The following is a 24,732-nucleotide window of genomic DNA, read 5'->3' as shown; positions in this document are numbered from 1 at the left end:
GGACTGGAATGATCCAGTGGTTAGGGTATTTGATTCGCAATCTGAGGGTCGCGGGACATCATATTTTCGGTCAGTCCCACTGTTCGTTGGTGAAAGAGTAGCCCAAGAGTTTACGGTGGTCAGTGTTTGCTAGCTGCTCTCACTCTATTCTGTCACTACTAAATTAGATACACCTTGTGCAGAATATTCTTTTACATCTTTACACGAAATTAAAAACAAAACCGAAACCAAGTTCTTGACTGTATCATCAATTACACGTAGAGAGTATTCGGTTTTGGTTACGAAATATTCTTATTATGACATAATTACATAATTAACATAACTGTTCATTTTCGTGTTTAAATTAGTGCGTAATCTTAGTGTTGTTATGATAAAAACTCCTAACGTTCTGAATTTTGTTTTTTATCACGTGCAGGAAAGAATTTTCATATTTTCCTCTTGAGCCATCTTTTGTTGAATTTTCAAACTAAATCTCTCTTTTTCTCTTCCATTAGTAAGTAACTTGATTAGTTGGCTGGTCAGGGTGACTTGATTGGTAGACTGACCTAGGTAATGTGACGTGGAGTCGCACGTTTAATCACAGGCCTAACTTAAAATGTTTCCCATTAAACCATTTGATTACTAACCACTATCAGTTTGATTAGGATTTATTTTATTTCATCAAATTGTTACACTATTATTCTTCAATTAATTTTAATTTTCTATGCAATGTTAATTTTCTCCGAGTACGAGATTAATGAATACTATGATTTTTACAGAGATTACAAATATACTATGACCATATCTAGAAGTTCAACCACATGGATATCAGAGGTAATAAAAATTACAGAATGTTTATTTTATTTAGTGAATGAATACTTTGCGTTTTAAAGACGTTATAAATTATAATTAAAGTTCTACTTTACATACGAATTTGAAAGTGGCTAGCTAGAAGAAAAACATGAGCAGCTAATTGATGTATATGTAATCAGATACTTTTTAGGCTTATCAATTTATATGTACTCGGCTTCGCTCGTGTTATTCGAATTATACATTCTAGATGACTTTGTCAATGTGTGTACTATGAACCTATTTTAGCAAGGAAGACCGTAGATGAGTTTCGTGGGACCTTGTAAGTGTAGTGAATATTGGTATTATTTAAAGAAGGTAATACAATAAGCTCAAAATAAATAGGTCGTGTGGGATCACGTAGCCACTGCAAACAAAGCTTTTATTTCTTGAACACTTTTGGGTGTCCCTTATAGATTTTTGGCTGCTGATCACGAAAATCACATTCAAATATGCCCATCACGTACCGTTTCATCGAAATCTTCACTTTCACCAGGACATTGCAACAATGGAAAAACGATATCAGGGCAACTGAAATCCGTCAATGCTTGTTGACTGCTGTTGGACACTGCAACGTGATACACTAGACATTGAATACCAACGAAAATCAAGAGCAAAACACTTTTAATTACGTTGAACTTAATAGCGTATTAGAAACATAAACGCAATTAAATACTTTATTACAGTTAACTGTCTATTTCTCAGAGTTACCACGTGATGAAGCAAAACCAAAACTATATTTGTGCATATCCACCAGATACCTGTTTCAATCAGCAAAAACTTTTCAGGAAGCAAAACTTTAAAAAAAAAATTGTTGTGCAGTGTAATATTAGGTTATACTTTTGTTGCTGAGCTACACGACATAAAAACCGTTGTTAGAACGCATTGTTATCAAAACTCACTGGGTTTTTTATATACTAGAAGTTGTTAATCTAACTGTTTTATTACAGGGCATACTATGATATACCTACTCATTTTTAACGGGCTATATTTCTATAATAAAAGAGCGTTTCTCCCCGTAATTTCTATTTGTAATACAAGGAACCATTTACAGTGGTATCTCGGCTCTCGAACGACTCCCTTCTCGAACAATTCGATTTTCGAACATATTGTTTAAGAAAAAAAAAATATCTCGGTTGTCGAACATAAACTCGGTTTCCGAACCAAGCTGTAGTGGCCGGCCCAAACCCCCGAAATAACCCGACTGATGACCCGAACGACCCTTCGACCATTTTCGGCCCACGGCAAGCTTGCTCAAAACATTTTACCCACACCTGTCGCTCAGTCCACACCCCCGCTAAAATCTGCTGTGAACGTTCTCGTTTTTCTTTTTGTTATGCCCCCCGCTAGTACAGCGGTATGTCTCCGGATTTACAACGCTAAAATCAGGGGTTCGATTCCCCTCGGTGGGCTGAGCAGATAGCCCTTCGTGGCTTTGTTATACGAAAAACACACAAAAAACACACACTTTTTGTTATTTTTCTAAATATTCTGATTAAATAAGCCACCATGGGGTCAAAGAAGGATAATGAAAGCAGCAAACCAAAAAGAAAAGTTGTTAGAGCCACAATAGAGATGAAATAGATCTCATAGCAAAGTATGAGAGTGGTGTTCGTGTGTCTGACCTTGCTACACAGTTTGGTATGGCGAAGTCTACAGTCTGCACCATACTGAAAAATAGAGGTCGTCAAAGGAGCTGATGTTGTAAAAGGAGTGACAGTACTTACAAAACAAAGATCACAAACAATGGAAGAGGTAGAAGAACTGTTGTTGATTTAGGTAACTGAAAAACAATTAGTTGGTGATAGCATTTCTGAGACCATGATTTGTGAGAAAGCAAAGCAGTTGCATGATGACCTCCTGAAAAACACCCCTGCAACGAGTGCTGATACAAGTAATGCCTTTAAGGCTAGTAGGAGTGGTTTGAAAAATTTAGGAAGAGAAGTGGCATACATAGTGTGGTGAGACATGGGGGAGGGTGCCAGTTCTAACAAAGACGCTGCTGATACATTTGTTGGGGAATTTAAGGACTATGTAGAAGCTGATGGTTTTATTCCCCAACAAGTGTTCAACTGTGATGAGACACGCTTCTTTTGGAAGAAAATACCAAAGAGGATCTTCATCACCAAGGAGGAGAAGTCATTGCTAGGACACAAACCAATGAAGGACAGGCTGACTCTATTGTTAAGTAGTAATGCAAGTGGGGACATAAAACTTAAGCCTTTCCTTGTGTACCATTCTGAGAACCCGAGGGTTTTTAAGAAAAATAATGTCCTGAAAAGTAAACTAAATGTCATGTGGAGGGCTAATAGTAAAGCATGGGTAACCAGGCAATTTTTTATGGAGTTGGTCCATGAAGTGTTTTCCCCCAAGTGTAAAGAATTACCTCACGGAAAAACAGTTGCCACTCGAGACCATTCTTGTGATGGACAATGCACCTGCTCACCCACCAGGCTTGGAGGACAGGTTGGTGGAGGAGAACAGTTTCATTACGGTGAAGGCGGAGGACGGGTTGGTGGAGGAGAACATTTTCATTACGGTGAAGGTGGAGGAGAACAGTTTCATTACGGTGAAGGTGGAGGACGGGTGGTGGAAAGGGGGTATAAATAAATGCTACTTTAAATGTTATTAATAATGAGTAACAACAGATACTTTATATTATTATTTTATTATGTCTAAGCCCTTCAAGATTAATATTGTGTTTCTACGATTTGATTATAAAAACAGACTTCTATAACTTGGCCTAGGCCTAACTCTTGACTGGTACAACGAAAAGTTCCAATAAGACGATTACCTGAACAACGTATCAATTGTACTTGTTCATTCTATAAACTGCTTATTGCTGAAGGATTAATTTGTCAAAGCTTACCAGTACGGTTGGGTTACAATATCGAAACCGAAACCTTTTTCAAACTATCACTGGGACAAAATCTTGTGTGTCTGTGGGCCATAGCCTTCAATAAGGAAATCCACAAATGACCAGATGTAATAACTTGTATTTTCAAAGTCTACAAAAATCTTTAACAAACACTCATCGAAGATCCATAACTAAGAAACCGCCCTTAAGAAAAGGTTTCGAAATGAAGCAGTCATATGTGCATATGGTTTTTACAAGTTCCTTTTGTGGCTCCCGTACAGTAAAGGTCACAATAACAACAAAGATATTAAGTTTTATTTAATAGTTTTTACAAGTTCCGTTCGTGACTCCCTTACAGTACAGGCCACAAAAGCAACAACGATATTATGTTTTATTTAATGGCTTCTTTTTTCCTCTATGACGCTTACTCAGTTCTTGAGCTTTTCATTGTCTATTTGTGATATTTGATCTGAGGACAATATTCCATGATATCCAATATACAGGTAGTAAGTTAGATATTAAGTTCCGTAGTGTTTACTTGTTTATTTGCAGCACAAAGCTACAGAGTGGATTAACTATGCTACGCCCACCGCGGGTATAGAAACCTGATTTTTTGCGTGACAAGTACTCATCATATTTACTGGTGAGCCACCAGGGGAAAGTGTCGTGAAGTAGAATAGACACACGAAATAAAACAATATAACTTTATGTCAAAGCAAATAAACAATGCACTAAATATTAATTACAATTTAAAGAGTGTTTTTATATATTTATTTCATTCCTCCTTTATTACAACTTTCAGGTTTTTGTATTGATTCTTATGTTTGAACAAAGCACTCTTTTTTTACACAGTGGTTCAGCGGTAAGTTTGGAAGCTTACAATGTTAAATATCGGGGTTTCAATACCAGTGGTAGGCAGAACACGGATAGCTTAATCATGGTTTAGCTTTGTACATCAACAACACTCGAACTTAAACCCAAATGTGGCGTTATGTTCCTAAATAATATTGTAATTACAGTAGTATTGAACTGACCAGATATGTGTGTTTTTTGTGTGTTTTTCTTATAGCAAAGCCACATAGGGCTATCTGCTCAGCCCACCGAGGGGAATCGAACCCCATTTTAGCGTTGTAAATCCGGAGACATACCGCTGTACTAGCGGGGGGCTGACCAGATATGACTTTCCCATTTTCAGTTAAATTTCAGGCATGGCATGGCCAAGCGCGTAAGGCGTGCGACTCGTAATCCGAGGGTCAGGGTTCACGTCCGCGTCGCGCTAAACATGCTCGCCCTCCCAGCCGTGGGGGTGTATAATGTGACGATCAATCCCACTATTCGTTGGTAAAAGAGTAGCCCAAGAGTTGGCGGTGGGTGGTGATGACTAGCTGCCTTCCCTCTAGTCTTACACTGCTAAATTAAGGACGGCTAGCACAGATAGCCCTCGAGTAGCTTTGTGCGAAATTCCAAAACAAACAAACAAATCAGTTAAATTTCAATTGATTTCTAGGCTTCTGTTTGCAGTTGCGTTTTTATATTTTGTGTGTAATTCACTTCTTTTATTCACGTGTTTTATCCAAATTACTTCCTGCCCTTAGTAATCATATTTAAATATTTATTTTTGGTTACTGGCACTTCTAAGTAAGTTGTCGCTATTGGAACGAGGGAATTTCCTTATTATTTGTAAATGAAATATTAAGAAGATAACAAGCAGATACGACCTCTTTTGCTATTTAAAAGTGAAATCGTAATACATCTGACCCTAATACTTTGAATAATTGAAACATTTAAAGTATCCTGAGTTAAAACCGTAAATAAAGTGCTAACAACGTTACAACATTATTTAGGTGTAATTAAATAGCAAGGAACTTATGCGAAAAATAATTTAAAATATATCTAATTCTTCAACTAAAATTCCGTACTAGCTTTGCTTAATTTATGAAATACTAAATAAATATATATTGTGGAATATTTTTCTGTCACATAAAATATATGTTTTGCAAAATCAAGAGAGTGTCGTGAAATTCTTCGATGTATATATATTTCCTCAAGTTTTATTTTACTATTGTTCTTGCAAATATTATCAAAAACACACACATTTGTTGTTTTTCTAATTATTTTATTTCTAAAATAACTTTTTTAATATACGATCCAGTGTCATGATCGAAAAGACAGTGAAAGTGCTTGAGTTAAAAAATAATAAGGTAAATTTGTTTGTTTTTTGTTTTTGTTTTTTTTTTGTAATTTCGCACAAAGCTACTCGAGGGCTATCTGTGCTAGCCGTCCCTAATTTAGCAGTGTAAGACTAGAGGGAAGGCAGCTAGTCATCACCACCCACCGCCAACTCTTGGGCTACTCTTTTACCAACGAATAGTGGGATTGACCGTCATATTATACGCCCCCACGGCTGGGAGGGCGAGCATGTTTAGCGCGACGCGGGCGCAAACCCGCGAATTACGAATCGCACGCCTTACGCGCTTGGCCATGCCAGGCCTAAATAATTCATAAGAACACTTTATTAAGATACAAGTAGTAGCGCTGTGAAACGTTGGAAACGGTTGGTTATATATCTTAATGTTATATTAAATTACATTAAATGTCAGACAAGAACTGTATGTATAATTATTTCTTGCACAGAAATGTTTTGTAGAAGTATATGAATTTTCTTTCCCTGATTGAAAAAGTCTTTTTAGACAACTTCGAAGAAAGTAAAAGCCCGACGAATTAAAGTACTTAGGTTATTTTACACCAATAATTGTAACAGTTATGATCATCCATCTGTTATTGAAATGTCTTAATAAGTTGGTTTTATTTGCGAAATTTTTTAAGACTTCGAATGTTTAGCGTATATCATATTTTTAAGTAAGTGACGCCTATTACAATGATTATTTTGTTTTGAATTCTGCAATGCCTATGAAATGTGAAATGAACTGTACTTATTATAAATTAAAAAATATATTCTGCAGTTACTATTTAAAGCACAATTCAAGTGATAAAGATTCCCTGGAAAATAGGAAAAAAGAGATTTGTTTTATGAAACAAAGCATAGATAAAAGGGAATTTTGTGAAAAATAACGCAGAAAAAAATGGTTTTGTGAAAGATAGGATAGAGAGAAAAAGGGGATTATTTTGTGAAATAGAACATAGAAAATATTTTTGTGAAATATTTATATTTTATTATGTTTGATTCATGATAGTTTCTTTTTTCTAAATGTAATGAAATATATAAATAATTACATGTGAGACTATTTAGAGAAGAAGGTTTAAGCAAATAAAAAATATTATAATCACACTTGTCACAAGACATTAGTAGTAAGCTTATAACAAATACAATGGGGTTTGAATTATAATACAATACTTATTTTAATTCTTGAAATTCCCTAAAGGACTAGATTGTTTTTTGTTGTTTTTTTTAATTTCGCGCAAAGCTACATGAGGGCTATTTGCACTACCCGTCCCTAATTTTGCAGTACGACTAGAGGGAAGGCAGCGAGACATCACCACCCACCGCCAACTTTTGGGTTGTAAAAGAATAGGAGGATTGACCCTCACTTTATAACGCCCACTCGCCTGAAAGGGGAGAATATTTAGTGCAACGGGATTGGAACCCGCGACCCTCAGATTACGAGTCGAACGTCTTAACCCCCCTGACCATGCCGGGCCTGAAGGACTAGATTAGGAACGTAGTATTTAAACATGTAATATACCTAATATTGTCTTATGTGAAAAGGAGTACACACTATAACAACTGTTATTGTATCGAATGAGAAACATTGATTATGGTTGCTTGATAAGATTAATTTGTACACACGTTGTTTATTTTTGGTCATCTGGTGATAACAGAGTTGGATATTAACAGGTTGCACCTTAATCAGCTTATTATTCGTGTATTTTAATTTATTCTGTTTACTGAAATTAAGTGAGATAAGGATTTGGTTTTCCAGCTCAATCAGAAGTTTCCGGTCGAATGGCTAATACACTTTCACTAAAGAGAACCTTCAACGAGTCATGTTACCAGCCTAGCGCTGACGCCTGTTGGACTGCAACAGCGACAGACCTGAGGAGAGTAAAGACTCCCCCTTGCGGAAGTTCTTTACTTTGTGGTTACACTTTGAAGTCCGAGTATCTTTAAATAGCATTTTTATGCAAAGACACAAAGTAACTTAGGCTTTTGTTAGTAAAAAGAAACAACAAACCAACTATAAGGGTCTTGGTGTTCGGCAAGGAATTATCATAACGAGATCATAATTACCAAAAGAAAGTCTACTGATCGATGTTTACATGTTGGTTTGAAAAATAGCATAGGCTTGGCAGACAGCAAAATGTAATGAGTTAGGCTTAGCGTAAGGGCAAGGCCCGATTCACTTCATTTAATTAATCTAATAAATCGAAGAAACGTGGGCTTTTAGTGTCTCACAAATCCTTTGCTTTCTACTACTGCAGCATGAAGGCCAGTCAAACTATCGTTTGAAATTCTCGAGCGTTTACGTAATAGAAACTTGGGTAACTTAAACGAAATTATTATTTTTATGTTCAATATCTCAAATATATTTATAAATTTCATTTTGAATCACCTGTAGAAAACGCTCTTGTCAAGTTTATAAGAAATTAAATATTAAGCACGACTGGGAACGTTTTTATGGGTAAAAGTGTTAATACCAACACCAGCTGTTCTGAAATGTATTTCTTTTTCGCGTTTCGTTTTTATCACATTTATATCCTAGGTCATTTTCAGGTTATTCTTATTAATATAAGTGTTAATATCCATACCAGCCATTCTGAGATACATTTTTATTTTAAGTGAGTTTCTCATTATGATAAAAAATGTATTTAATTTTTTAGTTATTTGAGACATTATAAGGTGCATGAATTTAGGAACTCAAGAGGTTAAAGTATTAGTGTTGTTATATCTTTATAATTATTTGTTATCAGGCAGCACTAATGAAAAACGTTTTATTCCTTAACTACTGTGCTTTTTGTACTTTTTTTCCTTTCTTTCCGAGGACTGTCGCGAATTGTGTTTTCGAACGAGTCGTCGTAAAGTAGGAGCAACCATAGTGTTTGGTTGGTCACAATCATGGTTCACGATTGGCTGCATCTCCCCCCGGTTTCACTACGCGCGTTACCATCTTCGATTTGGATATATTCTCTACCTGCATGCTTACCTTGCTGTTCTTCTGTTTACATTGTTCGGGTTGAAGAGAAGGAAAATCATAACAAATCACAGGATCAGTATTTACTGATGTAACCTTGGTTCGTGGCTCAGGTGTATCTTCTGTTGGTTGTGGATTATCTGTGAGGACTGTTTCACTGGCTGGAGAGGGCATGGCCACAGAACTTTCTTGATCAATAGAGGTTCCTAGATATTCTAATGGTTCTTCCTCTCTTACTGAAGTCAAGTTGAGTGTTTTGGGAGAATGCGGTGTTTCGTGGGAAATAACATTTCTTTCGTCAGAAGGAATAGTATTTATTATTTTATTGTTATCAGCTGTTGTCGTGATCTTCAACTCTAAAGATGGTGCATTCAAAGGGAACATAATCTTTCCAGTATCCATAACGCTCTCATTTCTGATTGTATCTTTACCTGAATCCAAAGGAAGATTCCTTTGTAGAGCCGAAGGCGGAGGAACTAATTTGAGGAACTGTTCGTCGGTAATTGGAGATCTGACAATATTAGTGTTTTTTTATAATTTTTTCTCGTTTATTATTAAGAAGGGTAGTTTTAGATGCACTTTTATCTTTAGGAATTTTTGCTGGCTTTAAGGACTTCTCCGGCTTTTGATAATTTTCCTCATTAGAATCAAACATTGGGCTACCATACCGGTCTGAATCAAATGTGATTGGACAGAGAACATTATGTACTACTTGTTTTATATATATATCATGAACAGTGGTGTCTGTCCATCGGTTTATCTCTGTCTCCTGTTTATGGTGGCCTTTCCCCCCGCTGAGTTTGGAAAAGCGGATGAAGTCAAAGTTCAACATTAACTATTTAAATAATGGAATAACAGGTATGAATAATGTTGACAACAAACAGGATATTCTACACTAAATTGTTATGAATTAATAACACTATCATTCACATATCAACGTCTGACGTAACGGTATGTTATTGTTGAGTGGTTCTTAGCAGAACACTTTCTATACAAACATAGAAAACAAAACCTCATTAGCACACTTACTTTACGTTATTCTAACTTAAAATTATTCTTACTTGCATTTTCTTGATTTAGAGACTTTGTAATATTTGTGGTATGTTTTGAAAGCTGACCAACTGAATTCAGTTCAGCTGCTTAGCACACAGTGAAGGGTCAGGAATAGACAGGATAACTGTGTGCTATTCTGTGTATTCTGGTGAGAATACTACAAATATGAGTTTTCAGTAACCAGAAATCCAACTACAGAACTACAAACAGGGGTTATCAGTAAGCAGAAATTTCACCAGAATAACATGATAACATGAGTTATCAGCAATGAGTAGTCTCACCAGAACACGATGAACATAATTTTTCAGTAACCAAACGTGCCACCACACCACCACAAACATGAGTTATAAGTATCAAAAAATATCAGCATAAGATTACAAACATGAGTTTTTAGTAACAAGAAGTCCCACCAGAGAACTCCAAAGATGAGATATTAGTAATCGGAAGTGTCACCAGAGCACTACAAACATGAGTTATCAGTAACCAGAGGTCCCACCAGAGAACAAGAAACATGAGTTATCAGTAATAAGAAGTCTCATCAGAACACTACAAAAATGAGTTTTCAGCAACGAGAAGTCTCAGCAGCACACTAAGACAGTCATAAAACTTCAGTGAAATTGAAGACCAAGAGTGTTGAAAGAGTCGATAAAAGTGAAGACCAACAATGTGAAAACAGTCACTGAAACTGAAGAACAACAATGTTGAAACAGAAGTGAAAGTGAATGCCAATAATGTTGAAAGAGAGATTGCAACGGAAGACTAACAGTGTTGACACAGACAGACAAACATAACACCAATAGTGTTGCAAAACAGTGAAACTGAAGAGCAACAGTGAGGAAACAGTCAGTAAAAAGTGAAGATCAACATTGTTAAAATTATCAGTGAAAGTGAAATCCAATAGTGTTGAAAGTGAAGACCGACAGTATGAAAACATTCAGTGAAATTGAAGACCAAAACTGCTGAAACAGATTGTGAAATTGGTGACGTACTCTTATGAGACAGTCATTGAGAGTGAAGACCAGTTGTGTTAAAAGAGAGTTGAAGCGATAACATACACTGTTGAAATAGACAGTCAAATTAAAGACAAACACTGTTCAAAACAGACATTGAAACTAAAAACAACGCTGCTGAAACTAAGAGTGAAATTGAGGATCTCCACTGTTGAAACACAGTGAAATTGAACACCAACACTGTTCAAACCGTCAGTGAAATCGAAGACCAATAGTGTTGATAATGTCAGTGAAATTGAAGAATTACACTGTTGAAACATTCAGTGAAAGTAAAAACCAACACTGTTGACTCAGACAGTGAAATTCAAGACCAACACTATTCAAGCAATCATTGAAAGTGAAAACCAGTAGTTTTAAAATATAAAGTGACAATGAAGATCAACTGAAAGAACAGAACCTCCTCTGGGAAGTCCCCTCACGACGTACATGAATCCACATCGAGGTGGTAGTGTAAGACAACAAATATGTTGATGGAATTCTTTGTAACTGTCATGTCCCAGAGATTACAAAGAAAATGAACCACTTCCTGATAAACAGCAATAAGTATCAAGAGGTTAATATGAAGATCTAACTCCTCTCAAGACCAATGGCCCACGAACTCCTGTTCAATGTAATATGCACTCCACCCTAATAATGATGCATCTTTGAAGACATAGCCATCCAGACAGGTACAAAGAATAAGCACCTTCACTGTTTTGTTTTTCCTTTCTAACCACTAAAGAAAGTTGAACTGATGGAAAGAGAAAGGAATATCTGAAAATCCAAAGGGTAGGTGATGAGGTACCAATGAACTTGTAGTACCCACTGGAAGGAAAGCATGCAGACATAGCCCAAACAGATAAGAGCCTCCAGTGATGCCCAAGCCCCTGGAAGAAACAAAACCTCCACTGCAAGGAGAAAAGATGCTGATAGTGCCAACTGAACTAAAACCTCCATTAATTGCAGACAAAGATGAAAAGGCTAGGCTCAATTAATATATAAATTATAAATCAAGCACCCCTAGATAAAGAAGAAATTGAGTGGGGTGGATAGCAGACTTCTCCACCTTGATAAACCCACTCACACCACATCAACGTCTCTGAAGAGGAATTCTGTGTGTGAGGAGGACTCTGTGAAGATGGAAATAGAAAAGGCTGGTCCTACATAAAATGATGATGATTGAGCCAAAGAGAATGAATGAATCAGGCAAACAACCAGACTGCCTGGCTAAACCATAGAGTGCTGATGCCTGTCCAAAAGGAAGAGCTCGAAATTGATAAACACAATCACTGTGGATGAAACACAGAAAAAAGTGATGTGACACTTGAGCAATAGGATGTACAGTTAAACATGAGACAAGTCTAATGTTGTCATCCGAAGCCCTGGAAAAAAAGGCCAATCTGAGATAAGAGAATTCCATGATAGGTCAAGAAGCATCAAGGAAGAAATTGAGATGGAAGAGACTGGAAACAGGACACCAATAGCCAGTCTTTCTAGGAGTGACAAATTCAGGAATAGAATCCTGAAATCACAAGACAAAACTATTTGATGACACCTTTGATGAGAAGGTCTTGAACTGCTTCTGTGAGATGTTAGAAGAAAATGGAATCTTAATTGGGGGAAGAAATTAGAATAGGGTATTAGGTGAGAAATGTGGGAAAAAGAAAGTTCAATCCTTCTCACAAAATGCAAGTAATCCATGAATTAGTGGTAACAGTCTCCCACACTTCTGAAATATAAGCAAACCTCGCCCAGGGAATCTGAATCCAATGAGTAATTAGCAGAATTGGAGACATCATACAAGGTATCAGTGAACACCAGCATAGCATGTTGACATGGTCAAGAGAGAAGGAACTGGTGAAGGAGATGAAAGAGAGAGCTGAGGCAATGAAAAGTAAGGGAACTGTGCAATCTACCTGATACAACAAGGAAGCCCACCAAATACCACACTATAAAATAAAAATGTCTCACACTGTCATGCTAACTCAAAAAGTGAAAATTGAGTTTATTGTATACAGGGAATCAGCTGCAATAGAAGGATGTGTTACACTCCTTTTGGTGGAGGGTTGTTGAATGCTATTTTACACACTTAAACACAACTGAGCCATGCGACATACACGTGTAATTAAATCGTAATTCAAAGCTCGTAATGAGTGATAATCTGTGCACTAGAAGGAAATCATATGAAAAATAGCTATAACTGTGAGAAATAGTGGGTAATTGCATTGGAATTTCAATGTGTGAGTTTTTAGTAAAATTTTACATATTATGTTATTTTCCCCATTCTAACTCAACACCTCACATACCATGAAAACATATTGTCCTTTTTATTTTCTAGAATGACTTCATGACACATTTGTTTATCTTAAATAGTTTAAGCCCTTAACAATATATGTATTTTTATGTTTAAATTTTATTGTTCTATGAACTGTGTCTAACTAATAATCCCACAAGTTGTAAAACACTTTGTAAGCATGTAGCTTAGGTTACCCTAAGAAATTATGTAATGCACTGGTTACAAGTTACAACTAAGCATATCACATGAAAATGTTTTGTATATTTATTTACTAAACCTAATCTAAATCTTATATTTTATTTACCTCTATAATAATAAATAATACACATGAAAAACTAGAATTATAGTACTTACCTGGGTATTTCTTTTATCAACTCTCAATTAAAACTAACTATTATTATAATGGTATTGCTGCACTAAATGATTGTTAATTAATCAAAAGTGTAACAAAGAATACAAAATAACATGTTAAAAGCACACATTGTCCAAGGACTATCAAAATTTTTAAGGCTTTCTTATTATTTAATAAGACCCAATAAAAATTTAGCTAAACTTTCCAATGTGTTTCCTGTGGGAATAAAATTTACACTGGAAGCAAAATAGACAAAGTGCCATACAGAAAACAATGTAACATAATATGCAGTGTGTTAGATTAAATATTTGATTTCTATTGGTTATAAGTAATATAGTTTTAAATATCAAATAGAACTGAATATGGTAAACTTGTGAAAGAGAAAATGTAGTGTGTGGGTGTGGGCTAAAGGGGCTTGATTTTCTAGTTTATCACTGTGTAACTAAATAACATTGAAGGCTATAAAATTATACTTTATCTAAATAATAACAATATTATAATGAGCAACTTGTGTTAAATTGTGTACTTCTTGGAAAAGTGGTCAGTAAATAATAAAAGGGGAAGTACTTGAAGTGAAAATATCACAACTCTGAAACAATGGAAAATTGAAGACATTTTTAGATGTTGTCTTATAAAACTATGAAACTAAAACTATATAGTTTCCAAATTTGTATTACAAGCTAAGTTTTGTTGTCAAGTTTATTTACCATGATAATAAAAATAATTTAATTAAATTTTGAATATAACTCACTAAACTCTCACGACATGCCTCTTGTAATATAATTAATGTAAATATAAAAGAACAAAAGCCCACGCACTGACCCTCAGGTACTCCACAAATAACAAGGGTACAGTGTAATTAAGGCACTCAAGTGATCAATGTTTTCCAGAAAGTTTATTTAGTCTCAAACCAGGTACTCTACATGTAAACCATAAATATGTAAAAAGCCACTGATCATGTGAGTACTTAATTTTTACACTGAACTTTCAGAAAAACATACCATTCACATACTGGTTGACTTGCCAACCCTTTATCTTTATTTATAATAACTTTCACTTTCATTTCTTTCATAGATTACCTGATATTTCCGGTTGTTATTTCATCCAGTTGATCAAAAAGAACAAATTTATTTCCAATGAATGATAAAACTGATATAATGTGCATGTTCACATAATGTAGGAATTACATTTTCTTTCTTCCCAACATTTTACTTATGTTTATTCATTCTAAATTTTAAGTTTCTTTCAGTTTGATCTATTTATACAACAAAATAAGCTAAAACTATAGCTTGTCAAAATTCTATCAGTAACAGCCTTTTATTTACTAATATTCTACAGCTTTCCTCACTACCAAAGATAGAATAAGTTGACTAAATTTCTTTAAACAATATTTATATCCTTTTGTTTTTTTTTAATTATACATTACCATCTACACCACACAGTCAAAAATAACATTCACTTGTTATTAAAAGACAGGAATATGAAAATGTATTATAAATTAAAATATACATATAGAAAGACAATCTCAGTTCCTATTAAGCCTCATTCAAAACTTATATAATTTAAACTGATGTGAATTACTTTCACCTGCTTTACTTAATTATTAATAAAGACAACTTAAACCTCCAAGACTCAATAAATAACTCAGTGTGTTGCCTGTGACTAACTATTTAAATATGTATAAATATCACAATTCATTTTGGCTAGTGTTGGTTTTTAATTACCTTAGCATGTTAATAAATAAATCCTGGTTAAATTAAACTGCTGAATGGTACCAAAATTTTTTCAACAAACTGAAAGACAAGTTACTTGAAATGTTTAAACTTTTTAAAGTTACATGAATCTAAGCAGATACTTAAAACTATAGAAATTAACTTATGTTCCACTTACAAGTGTGTCCTAACATCCATTCAAAATCATAGAATCTTTACAGATGGTTCAATTCACACAGACAATGCCCAGCATGTTGAAGCTTGTTTCTGTTGTGCAGATAGTCATGGGACAACACCACTGATATAATACAAAATTCTGCTTTACCACATGGAAGGAAGGAGTGTATAATTCAACTTGAACTTTTAGACAGGCTAGAAACATGGCATGAGGTACAGCTCAACACAAGTACTTGTTTATAAAAACACTTATTATGCATTTTCAAAGATTTTGTAGCTCAAAAATTACATCTCAATGATCCCTTCATTTATTCTGAATATGTATATGAAGATCAAAGTTATAAAATAGTAGGTTATACTATAATTAATATATATTAATTAAAGTGTAATTTTTCTATCTCATTTTCTGAAAACATACTTTTTATTTACCTGAAAGAAAAAATAAAGACACAAAAATAAAACTACATTATTTTAACTTTAATCCACACATGACTTTTAATACTTACACAAAAAGACACAACATAGAATTTGTTCACTAGCACATACTGTTACTCAGTTTTTTTAAGTTTGATGTTAAATCTTTCTCATACAATACTTAAAAATACTTACATACAAACAGAGGCTTTGAAGAATTTTTATTTTTATTTTGTTGTTGTTTATTAAATACAACAACATTATAAATCTTACAATAATACAATTTGAAAAAAAACAGACAGCTGTCAGGTTTGCACTTAGCTGAGCCAGTTTTCTATCACAGTGAGCTTTAGAAATCTCTATACAAGTCATACTTATTCACCAACCTAATATCATATCTCTGTTACTATACACAAATATTGAAAATTTTGTTTACAAGGAAGTTTTGTAAACAAGTTTCCGAACATGAATTCAAATGTTATAAGTCTAAGGCTGTGACTTGAAATGTCAACTCTATATATTTCATCAAATTTTCACACATTTTATTAGTAGGATAACATTATTTGTGAATATGGATGTCTGTCCACTCCATGCAAATATATTTTCAATGTCTAATCAAAAAGTCTCAGAAACACCGTAAACCCTTAAAAAGTTTGAAAACTAAAATATTTTCTATTCAAATGCCCAATTTACATTCCATTTTCATGGAAGTGTGATCCACAATTGTTTTATCCTTTTAGGTAATACTTTTACCCAGTTTGTCTGTAATTCATCCTTATTATCAAAATACAGATTTTCTTATTGCTACTTCCTTTGAATGAACTGTACCAATAACCTTTCATTGATGAGTCAATCATGAGTGTTAAACTCTATGTGTTAAACAAAGAAAGTACTTTTACTAATTCGTGTAGTCTAACAAAAATGTTTGTTACCATTGTAATTCATGAATATTTTAAGATGGACATAAAGACCAGGAACCTTCATGGCAACAGATTCACAAGAAACAAGCAGTTGAGTGAAGACAATACTAATAAGCTTAGTAAGAGTACAAGAGAATCACTTGGTAGTCACAGGCTGATGATACTCATAGATCTAATACCAGTTTTAGGGCTAACATCTAAGCACGATTCCATGGTGCAAGATGCTTCAAAGAAAAAATTTGGACATCTGTATACTTTGGAGGTACCATACCAAAGAAAAGAAATATTACACAAGAAAATGTCCACAGTGGTAATATGTTTGTTGATGAGGACACTACCAGAAGTAGCAAGGGAGTTTTGTCAGTATTTGTGAGAGATTGGTTGGTTGAGTTAGTGTTTTATAGCACAAAAAGCAAGGCTATCTGTGCCAAACATCCAATAAAAAGTTAAATGTAAATATAATAAAATTCATAAAAGTAAATTAATGTAAAACAAAAAAAAATTTGAAAAAAAACATAAATAGCATAAAACCAAAGTTTACATCTAGTCTACAATGTTAAGAAAAAAACTACAGTAATTCAAGTTGTAAAGGACTTTCTGTAGCATAACTGTAATTATCGTAACTCTCCAGGAAGACTAACCGGTCAGTACAAAAACCATCGTCAGTCACCAGAAGTTGTCCTTTCCGGTCCTGGTTCTGAATTATTTGACATTATGGCCATTTTCAAAAAGGAAAGTAATAAAAAGATTTTAAAAGATGTGTAGCAAACTTATAATAATAACTCAACTCGTCAGGATGACTAACAGGTAGTTCAAAAGGATAGTCCAAACAGCAGCGTTAATCACCTGAAGTTGGCCTTTCTGGTCCTGGTTCTGAATTATTTGACATTATGGCCATTTTCAAAAAGGAAAGTAATAAAAATATTTTAAAAGATGTGTAGCAAAATTATAATAATAACTCAACTCGTCAGGATGACTAACAGGTAGTTCAAAAGGATAGTCCAAACAGCAGCGTTAGTCACCCAGAGTTGGCCTTTCCAGTCCTGGTTTGCAGTTATTTAAGTTATTTAACAGCCAGTTTCTAATTTCAAATCAAATTAGATGAACTGTGATTTTTAAAAGGGAACCACATTAAAAATGAGTACTGTACATGTTAAAAAAACTTAAATGGCATTAAAAAGATTAATGGCCTTTAAAAAAACTAAAAAACATTACCAAGGTGGACACTGTCACCATCACCAATAACACTGTCTAACATTATGGACAAACCTGGGGACAGAACATGTTTAAAATGGTGCCGTTGTTGAGAGTCATTATGACGTCAACAGAGTAAAATGTGGCTTATTGTGACCTGAGTGTTACACAAACTGCACACTGGTGCATCAGAACAACTTCCTACTTCCGATCATTATGGAAGAAGGACGACCAAAGTCCAATATCAGGTTTTATTTGGAAAAGCTTGATTTTTTTTGTGTTGGTCACTCCAAGTCAACTGCCAGCTAACACAGAGCTGAGCCTTGATAACAGGACCATAGTCCATGTATGGTACAGGCACAGTGGTGATAGTGCCAAAGCAGATAGACTTAGCTGTGATGTCGGCAATCTCGTTCCTGCGAATACCAATGTGGCCCTTGTATCCAGAAAAACTGGATAGAAGTACATGTTAAAAGGAAATGGCCCATACGGTTTTTGAATATTGGGGAGAACAGGGTGTGAAGCAACATGAAGTGATTCTAGGACCAGTAGAGTACTGGCAGTTTGAGTAGTGCTTAGCTTTTATGTAACTCAGGGCAAGAGAAATGACGTACATTTCACCAGTGAACACAGAAGCTGTAGAAGGGATTCTTCAAGCAACCACAGAACCACAACAAACCATGGCAGGGCCAACACAATCACCTGATTTCAAACTGTAAGTATAAATAAGAATGGAAGGATGGTTCAAAACATGTTCAGCAAATAGCAGATAGTATTTCCAATCAGGTGTGTTTACCTTAAAGAAAGTTCACATTTGGGGACTGTAAGAAGCCATGGTGGAATGGGCTGACCAGTGGATACAGCAATGTTATCCAAGGATAAATATGAAAAATTACTTTGTTCTTATAACTGTCTATAGCTGCCGCTCAATATACCTCATGTTTGATAACTGATGTGAGAAATAAACGTCATCGACATAGAGCCAATTTGTAACAGTGAGAGAGAATTGTTCAGTGATGGCATTAATTTTTATTCTGAAAAGTGTGAAACTCAGAGCACAGCCCTGAGGGACTCCAAGAAAAGAACGGGAAAATGTTGAACCCACACAAACTTGGAATCACCTGTCCATTAAAAAAATGTTTAATAAAAATGGCAAATGGCCATGTAACCCATATATATGGAGGTCTCGCAAAATGCCATACCTCCATGCTGTATCATAAGCCTTCTCAATGTCAAAGAATATTGATACAAGATGTTGTTTGATAAAAGCTTCTCTGTCTGACGTTTCAAGTCGAATCAGGAGATCCATGGTGGAGAGCTGTCATCAGAACCTACCATGAGTGAGCGAGAGGAGGTTCTTTGATTTGAGGAACCAAACAAGACAAGCATTAACCATCCTCTCTAGGGTCTTACAGAGACAGCTCATCTAAGCAATTGGATGGTAGTTTGAAGGAATCGTTGGATCCTTCCCAAACTTAGAGAAAGGTAAGACAATAGCCTGGAACTGGGCATCAGGAAAAACATTTGGAACAGAATGTCATAGTGTATATTACCAGGTCCAACTGATGTACTGCCAGACTGATGAAGGGCCAGTTTCAGTTCCACTAGTGTAAAGGGATGATTATAGTTATAGAGACAATCACCTTGAAAGGAAAGAGATGATTGCTCTGCTCAAGTCTTGATGACCAAGAAGGTGGAGGAACAAGCAGAAGTGCTAGATATCCAGCAAAAGCTTTAACCTAGAGTATCAGTGATGCTCAGGGTATCAGTTACTTCCTTGCCATAAGACGGCACGATCGAGAGGAGGGCAGAATTATATTGCCCACAGACTTTTCGAATGTTGTCTCATATGAGTTTGGAACAGGTGGTAGAAGATATGCCAGTTCTGAACTTAATCTAAGAATCCTTCTGGCTTTGATGTCTTACCCACCGAGCATGTGCATGGGACTGCTGAAAAGCAAGGCAATTCGAGAGTGTGGGATATCTTCAGAAAGTATCCCAGGCCCATTTTGGAGACATCTGTGCCATGTGGCAAGCAGGATTCCACTACAGACAAGGATATAGTAGAAAACGTGTTGAGGTTTTAGGAATACATTGAGCAGCTGCTTGTATAATACAGTCAGTTGCTGATGCCACACAATTGTCTATTGACGGTTTAAAGATGATGGCAGGATTAAGTTCTGTGAGAGTAGTGAAAGAGAGCCAGTTTGCCTGATCCAGCTTCCACTGGGGCACGCTGGTCGTGTGGCTTCGACCACAGTCAGTCTCTCTCAAAATCATAGGAAAATCATCACTGCCTTGTGGATTATTGTCAACCCTCCATGAAAAATGGGAGAATAATGAAGGGGAGCAAATTGAAAGACCAATAGTAGTAAAGGAATGGCTAGGTGTTTGTAAATAAGTAGAATAACCAGAATTGAAAAGAGAAAGGTTGTGACCAGAGAGCTTACACTCTACAGAGCAACCCCTCCTGTCAATATCACTGCTTCCCCAGATGGGATGATGTCAATTGGAGTCCCTTCAGCAGGATTAAAGAGGGATATGGTAGCTGTTCAATGAGAGCATGAAGGTCCAATTGATCACAGGTTTCTCCAGACAGCAGGTAGAGAGAACAAACAGTGATGGCACGACCCAAGGAAACACGGATCGCTACGGCCACCAAGGGTGTGACGAGTGGCAAAGACAGGGTGGGCACATGCTGATCAACCAACACTGCTACTCCTCCATGAACTTGTTATTAAATAAATACTTATGACCTTAGGTCAGTACACATGAATACGAGTTAACAGATGTTATGCTTCTATTGAAAAACAAATATTCTTTCAAACAGTTTCAAAACTTAATTTCCAAAACTGTATGAATCCAATGCATACCTGTTCTTCCTATGGTTCAATGGAGTGTGTACTGGTCTTCAGGAACTGCATAACAGCTGGACTTAGATGGAATAATTGTTTTTAAAGAATGAAAAAGTCTTCTTAATGTAAGAAAAACCACTTTCATACAAAAGATTATTCTACGGTTTGCTTCAACTTTTCTTGAGCAATAGTGAAACAATCACATTAAACATTTTTAATGGTTAAAAAAAGGCAAATGACAATCACATTGTATGTGAAATAATTTTAAAATATTATAATATTTTAACATAATATATTATAACACTTGGAATACACAAAAACTTTTCAAAGTCAGAATTCATTTCATCTTCATTTAGAAACCGTTGAAGCAAAAGAAAGAGCACATTTATATTAAATCAGAAATTTAATCTAAACATATTACAAGCTCAATCTGTTTTATAAATAAAATACTATTAGCATGCCAAAATAGTCCCTCAAAGCAGTAAACTTTCAAATTAATACAAAATAACTCCTTTGATTCTCAACAGAAACAAGAACCATACCTTAAAGTTTCGAATTACAGGAATAGATCTACAGTTTAAATTTTACAAACAGCAAAATAATTTTTTGTTATTTCAGTGATACTGGGAAACAATAAAATGTGTGTTAATACAGCATTACATTTTTCTCATGATGTATGTGCACCCAGTACTAGTGTGGGAATTACAAGGACATGTGGGTAACCCAACTGTTACACCATAAGTAAATGTTATTGCAACACCGTTTGGTAAATCCACTTGTCGCACACAACAGCTTTAAATGCCAAGTCAGATAAATCCAATGACAGCATCCAAAGAGTTTTAAAAGTTCCCATTTGCCAGATTACAGAAAGGTTGGATGAGAAAAAGCAAAATATTGTTATTAATGGACTGGCAAACAATCTGTGCACTAGTTACTGTCACTTCACTTTCCGTTACAATCCTGTTCTTATTGTGTAAGAAAGGATAGTATTTATTCAAAAGTATTCAAAGAGCTACTAGGATTACTTCATGAATGGAAGGATTGACTCATGGGAATAGGTTAATCATACAGTCTAAGCTCAGTTAAAGTGCACCTTATAAGTTATATTGAAAATTAAACTGAACTTTATTATCCATGTATGTTAATACACTAGACATTAAAGCATATTTATAATTAAAAGTTTTATATTATCTGATGTTCATGATTTAATTTGTCAGGTGTGCAGCTTTAAGCTCAGCAGCAAACAATGTAACATTTTTATTACTTGGATAAATATAATTACCAAAAATAGAGAAAGTTGTTATCTCTATTTGCAATTAGTTTATTATTATAGTGACAATTGATTTAGTCATAGTTTTGATTAGACTACATAAACCTAATCAATGTAAACACTGCCTGAAGGTAACCACGTATGATGTAATGTATGCTTTTCCATATCAACTGAAAGTTTAAGAAATCCTCTTAATTTTTAAATATAAAATCCAACTTCCAGAAGAAATTCACTTCCTTCCCTCCAAATCAAATACACAACAGAATGTTTGAAAATTTTCCAAACAATCACATTTAAATACTTTTTTCTCCATAAATAACATTCCTTAATTGTTTCTAGCTTCATGATAAAGATTGAAATAGTTGTTCACATTTGCTCAAGATATTGAGAATTTGTTCACTAACTACAAACCTTCATACCAACAGAGACCAATTCTGATTAATTTTAGTTGACAAGTTGACTTACTCCCAAAATTCTGCTGTCATCCCATGTCTGAAAGTAAGAATGAAAAGACAGTAAAAGACCATATTTATGATGAATGTCCTGAGATAGTATGTTTCACCATGAGAAACCCATTCTTAAATTTATGAAATCATGGAGTGTATTTTAATAAGCTAATTAATTTTCTTTGCTCTTATAAGAAAAATAGCAAGTGTCACAAATTAGCTTTAATATTTGTAGAACAAGTGTCTAATCCTGCAGAAAACTCCTCTTCTGTTGATCTTATCAGTGAAAAACATTTTCCAAATTCATGTTCACTCATTAAACCTTTTAAATTAAAGACTTTCTCAAAAGCATCATCTTATCATCACAGTAATCGCTCTAGTAGGTCACAAGTCTTTCAAAATATTTGAATTTGTTTGGTTTTCATTTTTTTTTATTTTATAAAATTTTACACTAACAACTTTAGTTATGCAACATGAATGTACAATCTCTTTCTGTCAGTATTTTTATCACAATCATTAATATGTATTAGTGAAAATAAATATATTTTAATGAATTCAAATAGTGAAATGTGTAAAATCAGAAGGAAGGACTGCATTAAAAACAGCAAACCTAAACCTCTGACTAATTATACTAGTTTGTTATTACTCAAAAACATGTGGGAAGTTCTGGACTTGAGCACCCACACCTCTCTCTCCTAATTTCTAATTCTATATCTGTTGCTACTCTTTATTTCTTATGTGAGACTGTCAAATGGAGATAAAGACTGATAGATGGTGTATCCCCACTGCAATGTGAGTCCTATTTTTTTAGTCACCTCCAAAACCTAGGGTACATATCATAATCCCACACTGTAGTTTATACCCTAGGATATTTTCAGTCAATGCAGCATTTTTTATTTAATTTATTTTTTAGTTATAACAAACTAACACACCCATCATTTCTATGGTTACTAATATTCCATTTCTGCCTTTACTAATGCATCATTAGTGAAAGAAAAAGGTATAAGTTGCAAGTGTCAAGGTTTCCCCATTTAAACCCACACAGTTCTCCTGGAAGCATATAAAACAAGGGTTTGATACATATAAATATCGAAGGTCCCCAAATAAGACACTGATAAACTAAAATTATAATGGTTATTCAAATCAAATAATGTATACTTTATACCATTCTCTTCTTACTACTTAATAAAATTTTTTTTCACTTCTGAAACTCTTCCAACTAAAACTACAAAAACTAATACAACAATTAAGTTTCATGCAGAATGATACAAACATGTTAAAATGATTAACATCAACAGATAATGCCTTTAAAAATTGCATAAACCTCACAAACAATATTATAAGTTGGTAAGAAAATAAATATTTTATATTGTAAAAAACTTCTAAGTGTCAAACATTATTCTACTGTCAGTACAAATATTTAATACTAAATATTAAGCTATTTGTTAGACCTCAAGCATGAAGCAAGAACTTCATAATTCATGGTTTAATTACAAGTACTAAACTAACAAAATTCAAATCATAAAACCACAGAAAAATGACCCTGTAAATATTATAGGCAATATATGTTATTCATTTACTCAGAGTATTGTGAATGTAGTATCACTACCACTGGGATTCTTAACCAAAATAATTCAAATTATCTTAAGTCTTACTCTTACTTGGTGGCCGGGCATAGCCAGGTGGGTTAAGGCGTTCGATTCGTAATCTGAGGGTCGCGGGTTAGAATCTCCGTCGTACCAAACATGCTCGCCCTTCCTTCGCTCTTTATTACTAATAATTTACAATATGTACATTTACAACTTAAAGTTATAATTAAATCTAAGTCTGGATACAAGAGGCCTACATATACATAACAAGTTGGTGTGTCACTTCAGTTCCCAGACAGCTAAATTTGGCTCAAAATCGAATAAGACATCAAATTTCATTGAGTTTGAATCGGATTCTGAGTCATAATCTGTCTTTTCTACAAAGTTGAAGTATCAAATATGTCCGCATAATGAAGATATTCTCGTAAGCGCAGATTAATAATATATTATTGTGGTGATTTATAAAAAAAAACATTAATTAACAAGAATCAAATGATTAACGCTAACTACAAATTTCAATGACTACATTTACAAATTATATCCTAACTCTAGCATGCGGCCCGATCTTCATAACTTTCACCATTGAATCAGTTTGGCCAGTGACAGTCAAGTTGCTTTTGTGACGACTCC

General features: G+C 34.6%; 1 long non-coding RNA gene across 1 annotated transcript; it reads right to left on the bottom strand.

Moving 5' to 3' along the window:
* Positions 1 to 1,114: 1,114 nt before the first annotated feature.
* Positions 1,115 to 24,718, bottom strand: LOC143238246 (uncharacterized). Its single transcript, XR_013020472.1, has 3 exons — positions 24,175 to 24,718; positions 15,416 to 15,535; positions 1,115 to 1,396 (listed from the first exon to the last, which is right to left on the bottom strand). It is a non-coding gene; the product is annotated as an uncharacterized LOC143238246 (long non-coding RNA).
* Positions 24,719 to 24,732: the final 14 nt, after the last annotated feature.

This window comes from Tachypleus tridentatus, chromosome 13 (assembly GCF_004210375.1).
Source record: "Tachypleus tridentatus isolate NWPU-2018 chromosome 13, ASM421037v1, whole genome shotgun sequence".
Lineage (NCBI taxonomy): Eukaryota > Metazoa > Arthropoda > Merostomata > Xiphosura > Limulidae > Tachypleus > Tachypleus tridentatus.
This window is presented reverse-complemented; position numbering and strand designations above follow the sequence as displayed.